Source organism: Zosterops lateralis (assembly GCF_965231275.1).
Source record: "Zosterops lateralis genome assembly, chromosome: 1".
NCBI lineage: Eukaryota > Metazoa > Chordata > Aves > Passeriformes > Zosteropidae > Zosterops > Zosterops lateralis.
The window spans coordinates 60,826,330-60,843,225 of NC_139762.1; the positions used below are offsets into that span (position 1 = coordinate 60,826,330).

Here is a 16,896-nt window from a genome sequence, read left to right on the forward strand (position 1 = left end):
AGAAAAGGTTGGCTCTAGGTTCTCTCAGAGGAAAGTGGGTGGCGGAGTAAAAACCCCACCGATCAGTCAGTTGCTTCTTTTTATTGACAATATGCAATATTCCTATAAATACGTCATCTGCAGGACAAGACAATTGCCTGAAGAGCTAAAATCTACTCTCAGGTCACAAGCAAGGCTGAGATATCTAGGTAATATCAGAGGCACAATTACCTACAGAGAGGAAGCAGCCAGAAAGAGGATGATAAGTGCCAACAATTTGCCTATATAACAACAGGGGACAGAGAGCCATATATCTTCAGCAAAATAGCATCTCACTTCTTCCAAGAAATTGAACTATAATCTCAGCTGACAAAATACAAACTTCAGAGTATTATTTTAGAATGAGGAATAATCTTACTGCCAGCTTCGCTTCTGTGCTCTATCTGCCTTGCTCTCCAGTTGCTCCATTTGGCTGTTCAGAGATGCTCAGGCAGAAGCTGTTTGAGCAGGGACTGGAAAAATTCCTGTGATAAACCTGTGTGAAGTATAGGTCTGTGTTGATTGCCTTCTGTGAAAGTAACAGAATTAATTATTTAGCTGCTCATGGCCTTTGAACCTTAAGGGTTATGATCTAAACAAGAATACACCCTGTCCCTGAAGTTCGCTGAAGTGCAGATGCTGAAGCTATGAGGCTAATTCCCTTCCATAAAGGCAATCAAAACACCCTGATGGCACCTGGTGAACATTAAAGGCAGCTTTGGTTTCAAAGTCAGAAGCCCTTGGGAAAAACAGAAGTCACATTGTCAGGTCACTCTTCGCTCTCCAAACATTGTTTTCCTCCTTTCTTTATGTTTTCATTTAACACTATCAAACCTGACAAATATTTTTCTTCTTTTTTTTCTTTTCTTCTCCCTCTCTCCCTTGATTTCTTCCACCATCTGCCTGTTCTACCCTTACCCTGTGAAAACTTGATTAAGAGAGTGACCTCATTTGTATGGTAAAGTAGCAAACCTCTTCAGAACTGGTAAAGCCAAGCACATCTGTTTTGTAATCATCACAGGGTCTTTCTCCTCTGCATCAGCCATGATGCAGTCAACACCCATGCAATGTTAGGCATGGAAAGCAATTCCTATACCTTAAAGCAGAACCACAAACCATGTAGCTGCTGAGGGTGAAACAAGCAAGGAACAGCAAAAAAACATGACATTGAAGCAGCTGGTCTAGGGGTTTGTTTTCAAGAGAGGTGATTAGCAGAAAAGAAATATAGAGGAGTGGGGGAACAGGACACTTCTCCCTACAGGGAGATTCTTCTCAACAGTTCAGCAGTGATGAGTTCACATCCTAAGCCAGAAAGCCTCAGACCCCCTTCCACAGATGGCACACCTACCAAATCTTATGTAACATAGCTGAAGATGGGTCTCATTATCTATGTAAGCTACATTCATGGCAATATTTAGTTATACACTTGCTAAGTCATTACATTTCATCACTAAATAAAACAGTGTTTCAAAGCTGGAAATACCTTGTAAAAGTCAGAATTGCTGTACTGCTCCTAACAACTCTGCACAGCAGAACTGAAGCCACCTCCTTTCATGGGTCTAGGCATCTGTCCCTATTATTATCTCTTGGTGAAATGGAACAGCATGAATGGTGTTGGCATGGCAATATAGGGGGAATTTGTTCCCAAGCAGGCCCTTACCCTGTAATTTTGTATGTCTGTGAATACACTTAATCAGGAAGGCTACAGTATTTCAATGGATGAAAAAGTGTGCGTGTTTTTTTCCTTAGAAGGGATTACTATAGTGATTAACACCATTCCTTCTTAAAATCCGCTATCTCTTGCTTACGTGCAAAGATAAAATAATTTAATAAACCCTTTAATTTAAATTTATTTTCTTCATACACTTGTTCATAAGCAAGGTTTAGACTGCAGCTGGAAGGATAGTAAGTATGCAACCGGTGCTCCAGGCTCTGAGAGGATAGATTGTTAAAGGCAGGTTGAAACACACCTTTGGTACAAATGTGATGAATACTCACCATCTCTAAGCTGGTTGGAAGCAAGTGACATATCAAGGTTACAACACAGACAGTGTTTTTCCAATGTGAAGGAAATCTTGGAGTTTCCTAAACACTTGGAGGAGGAATAATTTCTTCCTGAAACTTCAGGATGTAAATGAAGTCTTCCTGGGCTGTATATCCCTTGATTCTTGCTAACTTTACCTAAGCATTTAAGAGGTGCTACAGAAATAAGTGTGACCAGAGAACCACAATGCTTCTCAGAAAGTAGCAATATGCCACTGACAGACCCTGGGACACAGCACAGGCACTGCAATCCTTCCAGATGGTAGGCAACAAAGCTAGATACCCTGTTTTTTTTCATTCTTGGTCAAAAGCCAAAATGTGTTTTTGGCTGCACACAGCCTTGGTTTTCCCTCTCTCCCTCTGTTTATAACTGGCTGACACCTTAAAGGGCATGGCATTTTGCAGAGGTGGTTATAGGTGGTCTGAGTGCTGGAGCTGTACCACAGACTAGAATTTATTTCAGGATGTAAACCTGATGTACACAGAACATGGGCCAGGCACAGGTGGTTGCCCCATGGCAATGTGACAGTCATCTGATGTCACTGTGAGCTCACACACCTGCTCCAACGGTGCCAGGGCCTGAGGGTTTTCCCTGATTGATGTGTGCAACTGTTCATAGGCCTGTGTGGGTGGAGGATGTGGGCTGCCCTGGCACCACACCGACCTGAACTTCCCTCTGACACTGCACAAGAAGACAGACCAAGACTCATACCTGCCCACCCACACAGAAAAGCCAGCAGATATAAAAATACATGACCTTAAAAAACAGCACACAATCTCTCCATTTTATTTTTTCCCCCCTTTCTCACCAACACCAGCTCTGCAGACTCGAAATCAAGTTACACACACAAACAGGGTTGAGCTGTTGCCTTCACCACATTTGCTACCACATTCCTATGGCCACCCTCCTAGAAATTCCCTCAGATATTTCTAACTTCCCACTTCTCTATTTAATTCCAAAAATTAAAAAAAAAAAAAAAAGGGAGGTAAGGAAGAAAAAAAGAAAAAAAATGCACTTCTGTCTGTATGAAATGTACAAAATTGACTTAAGAAAGTATCTATAAAATACAGACAGACCAACTTCTCAAGTTTACAAAAACAACCACTTCTACCACATAAGCTCACCTATCTCCTGAAAGGAAATTCACTGCTCAGAAACCTGATATTCCACATGCTCTAATTAAGGAAAAAGGAAATAGCTTTCAGTCTCTTGTGCAAGGGCCAATGAACATAAGTCAAACACTCACCTAAAACCATGAAAACACTTTGAAAAGAAGTAAAACAAACATTCTGCTAATTTCCCAGATGTATTTCCTGCAATGTTTCTGATATAGACACAATGGGTAGGAAAGAGGAAAAGAATTAAGTGATGTGGAAGACATACATTTACAATCCATCGTCAGCCCATTTTATGCATTTGTGGTGGAGGGATTTGCTCTTTTCTGCTTTAGCAGGGCTCCCAGGGTGACATAAAATGGACACTGTCACATCTCAAAAAAGCTACTTTCTGTGAAGCATTGTGGTTCTCACACTTATTTCTGTAGCACCTCTTAAATGCTTAGTTAAAGTTAGCAAGAGTCAAGGGATACACAGCCCAGGAAGTCTTCATTTACATCCTGAAGTTTCAGGAAGAAATTCCTCCTCCAAGTGTTTAGGAAACTCCAAGACTTCCTCCATATTGAGAAAATTCTGTGGTATAACCTTGTTATTTCACTTGCTTCCAACCAGCTTAAGTGATGGTGAGTATTCATATTTGTACCAAAGAGGAAAAAGAAAAGCACTAACCAGAAATATAATTTACATGCACATTTCCAGTTCCACTGAGCCTCACAGTTACCTGCCCAAGTCTGGCCCCTCTGAGTTCGTGGACAATACTGAAAGAGGGCAGGTTTTGAAATTAGGGATTGCAACCAAAGATTGGTCATTTAACAAAAGCCAATTATGCTTTATTCCCACATCTGAAGACTTATAAGAGAACACTTCAGGTTTTCAAACAGAATGCACTTCATTCTATTTGAGCCAGTGAAATTGAAAAGGAGACGGTGACAGGAAAGAGATTACAAGACCTGATTCCAAGAGATGGCCATGCATCTTTATGCCCATTCTGCCTCAGTCAGCTACAACAACAATAATTGAGATGCAAAATAAGAACAATTTTAAAAGGCAAATAAGAAATGCAACTTTTCTTATCTATTATATTCCACCACAGTTAACTCAGTGTAAGACACATTGTTCTTTAGATGCTAATGCTATGGGAGATCTAGCCCCTTCCATCTTGTTTTGCAAAATACAAGCCACCTTCAAAAACAGAAAGTAAATGTTAGCTTCCTTTCTCAGTGTGTTTTATTTGTTGATCATTTCCTGGGAAAGTTCTAAACACTTCTGCTGAAAAATGTTGATCTGAAAATACTTTACTGCTGTGGGCTATGTTAAACACCAGAAAAAAGCAAAGAACTCCAGAATCCTTACAGATTCTGCCTATGTGATACCTTCAGAGAAACAGCAATTTTGTATCTTTACAACTTTCTGTATCTTAGCACTGTTCATAGAATAAATAGACATAATTCTGTCTGAATTAAAATTATGGTGAGAACAAATCCATTATTATCATATTTATTATTATTATCATTAGCAGTACTAAAACAATTTTTATACAGTACCTTTTTATTCACAGAACTCAGGGCACCTTGCTTATTGTTCTCATTTTACAGATGTAAGACCTTGGGAACTTTGAGATGCAGTTTCTTTATTAAGGTCATACAATATGCCACCGACAGACCCCGGGACACAGCACAGGCTCTGCAGTCCTTCCAGATGGTAGGCAACAAAGCTATATACCCTGGTTTTTTCCCTTCTTTTAATTTTCATCTCTGCCTCTGTGTATTTTGATCTGCCTCATTCAACACTTAACATATCACTGCTTCAAATCCTGTCTTTCCAGGAACACAACTGCTTTTTCTCTAGAACTGCCCTGCTTTGTGCAACATTGAGCATCCACATGTATTAGCACACTCAACCTCAATTTGTGCCTGAGGAGTCATCCTCTCCCTGCTGTCCTAAGTACCACTAGAGAGCATATTTAGAAAAATTAGATTAAAAAATACTCAAAAGTTTGAGATTCTGCTCTGTCTTTTTTCTGGCTGGGTAAAAACATTATATATTATTGCAGCTTCTTCTCTTGGTCAGAGTGCAAAATGCCACAATCCTATCTATAAAAGTAGCATTTTCTAAATCATTTGCATTTGTTGTGTATCCATTCTCCCCCTAAGACGGCAGCACCTTTGCCTCTCAGCCTCGCTGATCTAATAAATGCAAGCTTGGAACTGACAAAAGACAGCAAACATGTAAAAAAAAAATAATAATAATTTAAAAAAAAAAAAAAAATCCAAGCCACAAAGAGTTACACATTTCAGGAATAATAAAAAAAGCCCGCAGTGATTCCTCAGTTGCAGATTATATCAGTAGAATGTCATAACCATTTTTTTCCCCCTTCCACCATTTCATCTTAAATACCTGGGACTGCCAGAACTCTTTTTAACAGAGCAGAAATTTCCCTGCCCACTACAGCTGTTGAAAACTTGAGCCAACCAGCCCAACACAATTCGATGAGTTATAGTAAGTTGTAATGATTTCGAGGACCTTCAGCTACCAGCTACACATCTTTTCACTGCAGAGGTGAAAACACAAAATACCTCTGCAAATGGAAAAGTCATACAAGTCTGGCCTCCTGCAATCTGACTGAAGCAAGCAAAAAGAAACATTCTTTAGTCTCACAGAAAAGTTCTATAATTTGCAATGTGAGCTCCACAACAAGGTCTTTGCATTACATTGTCTTTTTCTTGCCCTTACAAAATCTCCCATGCCAGATGGCAGCTCCAGATCATGAGGCCCCAGTATGTTGGCACTCCTGAGTGAAAAAAGATTGAGTGGATGCAGTAACCAGTGCCTGCCCAGCATGCCCAGCCCTACACGACTTCTCCCTAAGGCAGGTGTTTTCCTTTGCATGGAAAAATGTCATTTAGCTGGAGAGTAGCAAACACTGTGGTGTTTCCCCTTGTGGCTAATTGCAGAAGGACTTTCTATTGTTGAAATTTCAAAGCAAGAGGCCTGAGAAGCAGGAGGTCCTTTAAAGCTCCTCTGCCTATACTTTGCCAAAATTTCATTTTTGAGACAAAAATGTAAAGGCAGTTTCCTCATCTATTCATCTACTAAAAAGTATCAACCAACTCAAGTTTCTGTGTAACTGTATTAATACCTAATACTTTGGAAGTACTTCTCTAAAGTTTCATTGTGCATTTTCTGACAATTAACACAATAAATCAATTACGAGCTTTTTCAGACTCAGAAATAAGTATCAGCTATTCAGGCACTAATCTGCAATTACTGGTGGCAGGACAATAAACACTATGTGAATTGTCTTTCTAAGCAAAAAACGAGTGGAATGGATGAAATAATTATCTTGCATCAAATACATTGTCAGATTCCAGCTCATCTTCCTGCTCATGTCTCTACACACTCTCAACACAGAAGAAATCTCTTCTTTTAAGCAAATAAACATATAAAAGCACCAACTAAATAAGGAACTCCATGGAGTTGACAGATTATGATCTCATCTTTTTTTTTTTTTTTTTTTTTTTTTTTTTTTTTTTTTTTTTTTTTTTTTTCCCCCAAGCATTTCCTTTCCAAACTGAATTTAATTCATTTGAAAAATCTTTAAGCACAGAGTATATGAAACTCCCTGGAGGAGACAAGTTGCTCAGTCATGACTACCCTACTCTTTCAGTCTGGTTTTAATTTGACTTATACCAATTCATAAGTTTGATTTAAAGCAAACACAGAAGCCTGGTAAGAGTGGATGCCATAGTACTAAATGCCATACTATTAAAACCAGGAAATATAAATGCATTTTAAAGAAAAAGAACTCTCCTGTCTTGAGCTAAATGCAATGTATAAAGAGTTAAATTTAGAACAATAAACCATTACCCTTTTTTTTTTTTTTTCCCAAAGGCAAGACCTTGTAATTAACCCTCAAGGAAAATCATCAACTTCCACATTGCTCAGTTCTCTGTCCTTGAGACATTTATGGCAAAAATGAGCCCTGTGAGGCCCCACAGTGCAGAAACGCCCAAGTGCAGGTGTGTCTGTGGATAGTTGTCTATTTTGTTTTTCAACATTTCCACCCTGTGGCTGCTTATCTAGACTGTTCTCTCCCTTCTATATTAATCTCTGTTTACTCTCCTATTTGGCAGCGACAAAAACACTGACACACTCCTGTTTATGGTCCTCTGGAGCCCACCTAGTAGCTGTGCTTTGACTCAACAAATTTCAGGAAAGTCAGTGCTGAGAAGAAATGTGCAACTTCCCAGCCACATCGCTCTGGAAGGAAATGAGCTGTGCTCTGTTGGGAAAAGGAAATTGCTTTGGAAGTCTAGACCGAACCCTTCCTTTTCCATCCCTCCTCCTGTTTCCCCCTTGAATATACTTAAGACAAAACAAAAGGAAGCTGAAGAATGAAAAAGAATGATTGGGCGGAGTTTCCATTTCTGTGTGTAATAAAACACAGGTGGATGTAGATTTAAACACCAATGAAACATCACCTAGAGGAAAGGCAGGACCACAGAAGCACCTCGGAGTCAAGGATGTTGGCAGCATCTGGTATAGCAAAAAGGGAATCAGCAGCATGGTGACAGGCAATACACTGCAGGCAGCCACTCTGATCCTCCTCTAGGCTGGATTTCTCTTCAGAATGCAGTCAGTAATGCAGCTACTGATCTAGTTGCCTATGATTGTGACAGTGAGAGGGAACAGGCTGCAAAGAATTTAGTAAATTTCCCGTGTTCCCAAACTGAAGATACAGTAAGAAAACCAGGTGTGAAATAGACTGGAAGTGCAGAGAAGCTTGAAAAAATCAAATGAACTCAGTTTCTAAAAAGAATTTTAGAAGAAGCCCGTGGAGACTCTACAATCAAAGATAGAGGTTTGACCAACAAGGCCTCAATTTGGCAGGGAATGCTAGCAATGAAAACAATGAAGCAAAAATATTAGGCATAAAAAATATAAGTATATTATAAAAGAAAATCAAGAAATGACCAGGTAAGTTTGGTACTATTTGATTCAACTGTGGACCAGAAAATACAAGAGCAAGCTAAGAGAATTTTCCTGATTCAAAGAGCAAAAGAATGACCAAGGGAATGGATAAAGAAGTTTCTGGGTAGTGAGGAAATATGATCAAGGTGGGAAAAAAGTTTGACTGTAAATTAAAAAAATAATAAATGATATTGCAGAGGAATTTTTAAATGATATTTGAACAAGGGGCACCAAGGAAAGCAATCCTGTGAAGGAGAAAGCAAGAAAATACAGGTGCCTGTGGGCATTTAAACTAAACTGCAGCCTGAGCAAGCACTAAGTTTCACAAGCTTCCTTTATTTCCTGCTTAAATAAAAGGATATGTTTTGTTTGAGTTTGTTTGGTTTTGATAAGAAGCAACAAAAGGGGAAAGAGTGGGAAACCAATCCATCATAAAATTCTTCTGGTGCGCACCTTGGGAATTCTGCACAACCTGAGTACTCTGTATTCATGCTGAAAAGATTCACTGCAGCTTATGTGACCTTCCCCACACACACACATATAGGAAAAGGAAACCAGAGTTACATCAAGAGAACAGTGGGGCTGTAAGATCACAACTTTCTCGTATCCAAGGTCAGAGCTCAGGCATTGCCCTCGGTCTGTCTTGTCACAGAGATGCAAACCAATACACAAGGCAGCACTCTCAGCACTTTCTGTCCCACTCCCTAAGGAGAAAATATGAAAAGACAACACTTTGAACCACCCTTTAGCTCCTGCTGGCACATGTCTCCATATGGAGCAGGGGAGAGGAAAAGGAAGCAGTGATGGGACAACGTATCAGCCAAGAGCTCACAGGGAGGAGTGCTGCAAATGCCGGCTAAATTCACACCACTCATATCCTGAGATTATACTGGCCTACAGCATGTGCTGGAGCTCAGTGTTAGGTTTATTAGTTGTGCTACTTTTCAGTAAAAAAAAAAAAAAAAAAAAAAAAAAAAAAAAAAAAAAAAAAAAAAGAGAGAAGGGTTTGAATTTGTTTTGTTTCCGACCAAGTGCAGGAAAGAAATTTTATTCCTTAAGGAAAGTTCTCAGGAGTGGGAATGAATGTGAGGATTGTATGTCTGAGTCATCCTGTCAATTCCCTAAATCCCACACCATGTGGAGTTCAGATAATGTTTTCAGCTAGGAAACTTTTTTTTTTTTTTTAAATAATTTTTAATTAAAAAAAAAAAAAAAAAAAAAAAAAAAAAAAAAAAAGTGGTTTAGAGCTCCTCCCTTTCTAAATCACAGTTGGACCCAGAAAGACCAGTTTTGTTTTTAAACAAAGTCAGCAAATTGTCCCTAAGCTGGTCAGTTCCAGTAATTGGCATCAGAGTAATAACAGTCACTCAGTCAGTTTCCCCTTTGCCAGACCAAAAATAACCATTCAGCCAAATTCTTCCCAAAAGTGTTTATTTCAGCTGAAGCAAGTACAGTTAGGTTGCAGGGACGTCTTTTTCATAGCTGGAAACTGAACACCTCTATACATAGTGTTGTTTCCATACCCCTCTCTATATACTCAGTTACCACTAGACATATTAGAGATTCAAAACAACTGAAAGCACCTCCTCCCTTTCTTGTTAGGAACAGCAGCAACAAAATTACTTTTATCAGATGCTGCCTGTAAAATTACTTTTATCAGATGCTGCCTTTGTGTTGTTTACAGCATGCTTATAATGCACTAGAGGAAAAACACCCATTTAGCCTACAACCATTATGGTGAATGGAAACTTATGGTGATTACAGGGACTGATAAATCAATATAAAAGCACCTTTCATATTTATTTGAGGCAGGTACACAATTCCATTCACCTAAAAAGCATAAAATCAGCCAAATTACAGTAAGTTTTCTAGAAGTTAAGTCAAAGCACTCCCAGCTAGCCAACTTGGACATGCCAAGTAGCCAAAAACATTATTTAGTGTACTTACAGCAGAGAGAGCCTGAAGTGCAGAGGTAGTGTGCAGCTTGACCTGCACAGTCCTTCCAAGACACCCCATCACAAGGACACTGAGGATGTTGCTGAGAGCAAGAACTGTATGGCAATATTGGCCTTGACAGCAGGTAAAGAGTGATCCATCTGAATCTCCTAAAGAGAATAAAGACATTGCATACAAGAGATTTGAACAATAATAATTTAGAACCATTAAAAACAGGTGTTTCACACCACTATGGCTACTTATGTCCCCTCCCAGTCCTTCCAGTCTTCAAGAACAGGAGAATCACACTTCAGTTTCATGCCAATAGATATAAATCAGCATTTTTCCTAGAGCTTGGAAAGGAAATTGGTGCCAAGGTTGGGCATAGGAGAATAACATGGAGTTCACAGGCATAACTGTTTCATAACTTTTGAAAAATTTAGCTGAGTGAGTCTACTGGAACAAGAACATTAACTAAAAGGGAACAGCTGAAAACATTTTTTCTGCCCATGGTCACTCAGCATGAGACAGTGGAAGGAAATAACAGTGAGTCATTTTGACATAGGATGGAGCAAAATCTGAAGGAATACTGGATATAAACCCCAAGAGATAAAGGCCAGAGTAAGCTACTGATAAATCTTGATGAAGTCACATCCAAAAGGAATTGATCTTTAAACTCCAGTCTCCAAAATACAATACGTTTCTTGAATTACATAGCTTTAAGTTAGTTTTAAAAATGTAGTAGGAAATGAAACATTTTCATTTGTTACAATTTCTCTTCTAAGAATGGATAGCATGCCTATATAGTTGAAATGCAAATGAGACAATATTGTAGCTGTTGTTGCACCCATGAAATTGCATTTGTGTAGATACGTATGTATGTGTATGCACACACTGTACAAGCCAGTTCTATCCACACACAAACTATATAAGGTTTGTTTCAGACCTGAGAAATGGCTTGTGCTTTCAAAAGATATTTTTCTGCATCAGCTCATGTAATAGAAGACATTTCCTCTGTGATCCACATGGTGTTAGACACACTATTTCCATTGTAGTGGTATTTGCAAACATGCAACACATGCTTATTCCCCTCTCCTTCTTTTCAATTGTTTGGCCTACATCAGTTGACCAAAAATAAATACTCAGTATTGTTTTACATAAAAATACAGTATCTACACATTTAAAAAAAAAAAAAAAAAAAAAAAAAAAAAAAAAAGAGTAAGGTGTTTTTACTAATCCACTTGGCTTCCTAAACAGCACTTTAAAAATATATGTATTTAATTTCCCTGAAAAACAAAACAGTAGTATTTATGTTTTGCACATGAGCAAAGGATAAAAGCTTCACAATGCAACTCTTTAAAGCCCCATAATCTACACTCTGGTGTCATAAACGAGCAATAAAATATTTTAGAGATAGTCATAAAATTGTGATCCAAGTTCTTTCTTTTCAAAATCTCTGCTTCAACTCAGCTGTTAGAGTCTGAGCAGGATTATTTACATTTAATCAGTGGCAAAGTTCACATGTAGTCTGAACTGTTCCAAAGTTTGTCCATTTTCTGATGGAGCCTCCCAGCTCAGGCTCACCTCTGTGCCTGGAAGGGGCTGGACATTTTGCTGCAAATGCTTTCACCTAATGAGGTGTCTACCACTGAACCCAAACTGCTCCAGCTGAAATAACATGGAAGTTTGGGACAAGGCAAAGAAAGGCAGGGCTGTCACTGAACATCAGATTTCTGGTGGGCTGTGATGGATAAGGGATTTGGGGGCTGGTCTCGTAGTAGGGTTTGCCTCAGCTCTCTGGATTTCACTGTTTCCAGAGCCTGCATCTCTGAGGTGATCAAGCACTGCACCAACTAAAACCAAAATTTCCCCCACATATCTGAAACAAAATAATCTGTGAAATCTTTGAATCTTACCCATTAACAGATCCAGTGAATCTGAGTATGGAAACCAGAGGCAGACCCCTTAGGATTTGACTCCTGCCTTACCTTTTGGGCAGCCAGAAGCCATTATCCCCAGCCCCAGAGGTGTCCAGGGCAGCTAGAACCAGCTCCATGGGCAAGGTTGCCATACCTCAGCAGGAGGTGCTGTGCCTGCCTTACAGGCTGTGATCCAATTCCAGCTACTTCTAGACAGTGTCTGTACAGGAGATGTGTTTGTTTTGGCTCTCTCATTTTAAGTTGCAAATATTAAATTAAAAGCAAAATACCACTCCAACCCAAATCAGACTGAAAACAACAGTTGAAAACACAAAGTAAGGGGTCACACACACACACACCAGGAAGCTTATTTCAACTTGTTCTATAACAGGACAAAGTAAATAAGAGGAAGTATAGAACAATCTACATTCATAGGATGCTTCACCAGAAATCACAAGTTGCTTTAAAAATTATTTAAGGTTTCAATCTACACTCATTGCAGCAATTTTATTAGTGGGGATATAAGAAGATGAGACATTGCAGAAGATGAAGCAGAAAGCTCTGACAATTCAACATACTACTACAGAAAATACCAAATCTAGGTCTCATAGTAAGGTGTTTAGACCAAATCCACAAGGAGCAGGGTGGTTATGTTAATAAATAACTCACATTCAGTGAGAGATTATCTTTGATTCTGTTGTTGACCCACTGAACTAGAGCAAAGATATTTCCCTACTACTCAATGAGCTATCAGTAGGATATTACAATAACTGAGCAGATGTCATACAACAGAAAATAAGCACGGGAAAGTGGTAGACATTGTTATATAAAATGCTAAGGCAAAAGCTTGAATTTTGGTCTTCCTAATACTCATTCCTTTACTTGACCACAGGAAGCAGGCTAAAAAATACAACCCTGTCCAGTGAGAAATATTACAGTCAGGAAGTGCATAACAATTCAATTACTCTCATTGCTTCTTTCTTCAAAGAATAAATTCATTTTACCAAATATATAAATAGTTTTTCACCATTTCCAGATGACTAGGGTTGTGTAATTTCTTTAATTTATTTTAAGGTTATAAAAATGTAAACAGTCTGCTTGCATTTCCTTGACAAGACAAGCATCAATGATAACCAGATATAGATTTTAAAAGGTTTTCCTGCATGTTTCACAGTCACATGGTGTAGTTTTGTTTTCCAGTTATAGGTTTTACTCAGCTTGGAAATCAGCACAGTCAGTACTTCAGGATATTCAAGATTCCTGGAAACCTCTAAGAATCATAACATGTCAGGCCCTGATTTGGGAATGCACCTACCTGTTTAACCTCAAGCACAAGACCTCACATCTTCATTACACAAAACTTTAATCAAGCACTGAACTTTGAACATATATTGAAGTGCTTTGCTGAATCAGGAAAGATCTGGACCTTTTTAAAGAGCAGCATTGTTAATTGACTGCAAAGATGTTATATCCTGCAACTAGGCTCTTAATGAGCCGTGCCTGCTGGCAAGCAGCTCTGATAGCACACAGTAGACAGCTGGTCCTCAGCAGCAGGGCACGTGGATTGCTGCATTACTCATGGGGTAAGCAGCACATACCCCCCTCTCTCCAATAACTGCAGAACAGGTTGCTGCTTGCTCCAAATATGCTGGTTTGTGTGCATACCTGGCCACTAGTCACTGGAATTGAAAAAAAAAATCTCCTTTTTAGAGTCATCTATAATGCAACACTGAAGTGATTTACTTAAATGGTGGGAGAATATATAAGGCAATAAAACACCTTTAACAGCTGGTTTAGCACTGAAACAAAGCTGAGACATTTGATAACCACAGGAGGGTTGTTGGTGAGGATATTCTAATGGAGCGAACACAAAAGAAGATAAAAAAATCAAATCTCATGCTTGTTTCCTTCATGTTGTTTCACCTTTCAGAGCTGCACAGAAACTGCAGCTGCCACTTCCCTCAGACTTTCTGCAGAAGCTGGTACCAAGGATGTGCAGTTTGGGTACAAACTGAACAAAGAAAGAAAAAAAAGGTCTCTTTTTTGAAAAGTGTAAATATGTTTGAGGGCAGGTAAGTAAATAATTGATCAAAGCCACATTCTTAGTGAAAAAGGAATTCTATGATTAGGAAGCATGTTTCCAAAATATTTGTTTCAGTATCTTCAGCAACCTAACTTTGAAGAGCTGAGGAGATCACACTCAGCCATGACACAGGCATGTGCAAATCATTTGAATTCAGAGAAGTTATACTCACTACAGCAGCTCTAAATTCATCCTAAGTGTGGAATTATCCATTTTGTGCATGTAAATGTTACCGTACATTGTTACAGATATTATTCTGAGAAGCTAAATTGCCTGCTTAGGAAAAGTGTTCCATGGTGTCAGTAAAAACTTTGGTGGTGTTAGTCAAGGGAACATTTGCTGTTTCTAGGCTGTGATTCTTCTCTTGTCATAAACTACCATATTACACAGCCTGAAAGTAAAAACATGTTGAAATAATCCTTTAGGCTAGTCCAGGTTAAAATCAAGCTTCTCACACCCTTCTCAAATAGAAAGCAAAATTAGAGGAATTTAAGCAAAACTTCATGTATATTTATTTTAAGTAACAGAATCAACACCTTTATTCCTTCTCCTTTTTCCCACAACTCTTTATACAACTTTCTCAGGTCAAATCTTTACTGTGTGTACTCACTATGTTCTCCACATACACTGTGCTCTGCTTTTGCATGGAATGGGCCCCCACTTTCAGCTGGAACTCTTATAAAGCACTGTCATTCAAATGAAAGAAAATATTCTAGCAGTTTAATCTGGTTTTCATTTCTTCTGCTCCAGCTGACATTGCTGCTTACTTTGGATGGGCAACTGGTCTGTAGTCTCTAGTTACAAACATTTACATGACTTAAATAAAATGCAGAGGATTGTAAAAAAAAAAAAAAAAAAAAAAAAAAAAATGGGCACATACTGTGTGAAAATACTTTTCCAAACTGCTGAGAAAACCATAGGCCAAATACTGGAGCCACTGTTACTAATCATTTCTAATATACCTCTGATGAACAAAGTTATCTTCAACCTTTTCAGCTGCTGTAGAATAGTTAGATTTCAGCACAAACTGTACCACTCTGACATGCTTCTGTTACCTTGTTTGTGGCATCTTGAATAAAGCCATTGCTGTTTATAATAATTAATTTTGTGTTTTAAGAATCCTTGTAGAAATCCACAACTAATGGAATACATCACAACACCATCAGATTTGGCATGATTTTCTTTTTTCCCCCTTGAAGATGGAGTTGCTTTGGATACATTGTCAGAATCTCTTAAGTAACATGTGACAAGGAAACATATGTTCTCTTAATGTCACTTTATTCAGAACTAAAAATCAAGTTTGCCTTCTCTCTTTATGATTTTCAGCAGTAGTTCACACCATGGAAGAGCAGCATAGCTTTCTGGTCCTTCCACCTTCTCCAGTGTCCTGTAAATGACATCTGAAGGATGGAAAGAGTATCAGCTCTTCTATCACCACAATATTTGGATTCCTACTCATACATTCAAACAAATTCTCAGAGATTTAATTTAAACCAAGCCTGAGCACTTGTGGTTTTCCTAGCCCACAACCAACTTGCAGGACTTTCAGTTTGCAAAATCATCGGAACATTAATAATTATTCTCTCTTGAACCACAGATACTCCATTCCCATTTAGTCATCTTCCTGTAAACACAATTTTTGCTTCAACAGAAAGCAGGTATATCCTACACATCTAATCAGCACAATCACAGTACTTGAAACCTAAACTTTAATCAAAGCTATAATGTCCAGACTATTTTTATATACAGCTACCACAAGTGCCTATTTTAGTTGTAGTGGGGAACTCTGCATTTTTCACACATCGCTTTCTACTTATCAATGAATAATATATTTCTGTGTAATTAACCTTCATATTTACCTAATAGCCAGGGCTGAGAAATGACACAGATGAGGCATGATGGAAGTAGGTCATTCTGGCATGACAGTGTTTACATCATGTCTCCATTTAAACCTGATCCCCAGGTTTACCAACATGTTCTCCTTCCTCTGCCCAGGAGGATCCAAATCTGGAGTATAATGTGCAATACTACCATGTTTAAAAATCATCTGCTCTTTCTGCATTTGCAGATTTTAGGCTACCAATAAATTCCTCCTAACTTGATCCTTTCCCTGTCCTTCTCTACTCCCACCACCTCCTTTCCTACAGGTTGTTTTGCCCTCACTGAGATTCCAGTGGGTCTTGTGCACAGAACTGTAGACATACATTGATTTAAACACAGAAGTACAGAAGTACTTGGGAGTGGAGAAAGTGTTACAAAGAGAGGATTGTAAAGCTACCAGTATTTCAAGCAAGGCTTTTTTTTTTTTTTTTTCTTTAATTCCGTCCTACACCACAGTGGACCCTGTAAAACAAGTGTCCCCTTTCTCCCTCATGCAGCCTGATTCTGTGCTGCTCCCTCTCTTGACATTACTGCAAGTCTCATGACTCAAAGACGCAGTTCCCAAAGAGAAATGCTCAAATGAGAATGTCATGATCAGTTGACCACAAATGCTACCATTATTCATCGTTAGGCTGAATTATTCCTGCCCACCATGGATCACATCATTATGCAAAGGCATGAGCTAAGAATATGGGAAAAGACTGGCAAAAGGCCTCTTTAAGAAGCATGCCAAATTTCACCAATTCATTTAAAGAACAAAGCATATCTATCAAGGTAATCTTTATATATTCTGAATACTTTAATGTTAAAAGAAGTCCAGGTGTTTATTTCTGAACTTCCATGCACACATTTTCCTGGCTTATGTTTTCAAAAGAGGGGACTAGATATTATAACAACAACAACATATAAAAAGATTCAGCTGGTTTTTTC

At 38.6% G+C, this 16,896-nt stretch overlaps 1 long non-coding RNA gene across 1 annotated transcript in view; it reads right to left on the bottom strand.

Annotated features, from left to right (window-relative positions):
- LOC310914355 overlaps positions 1-16,896 on the bottom strand; it is a 172,312-nt gene that overhangs the window by 44,786 nt on the left and 110,630 nt on the right. Inside the window, exon 5 of the long non-coding RNA XR_014591010.1 lies at positions 10,096-10,253. This is a non-coding gene — a long non-coding RNA (uncharacterized lncRNA). The remainder of the gene's footprint in view (positions 1-10,095; positions 10,254-16,896) is intronic.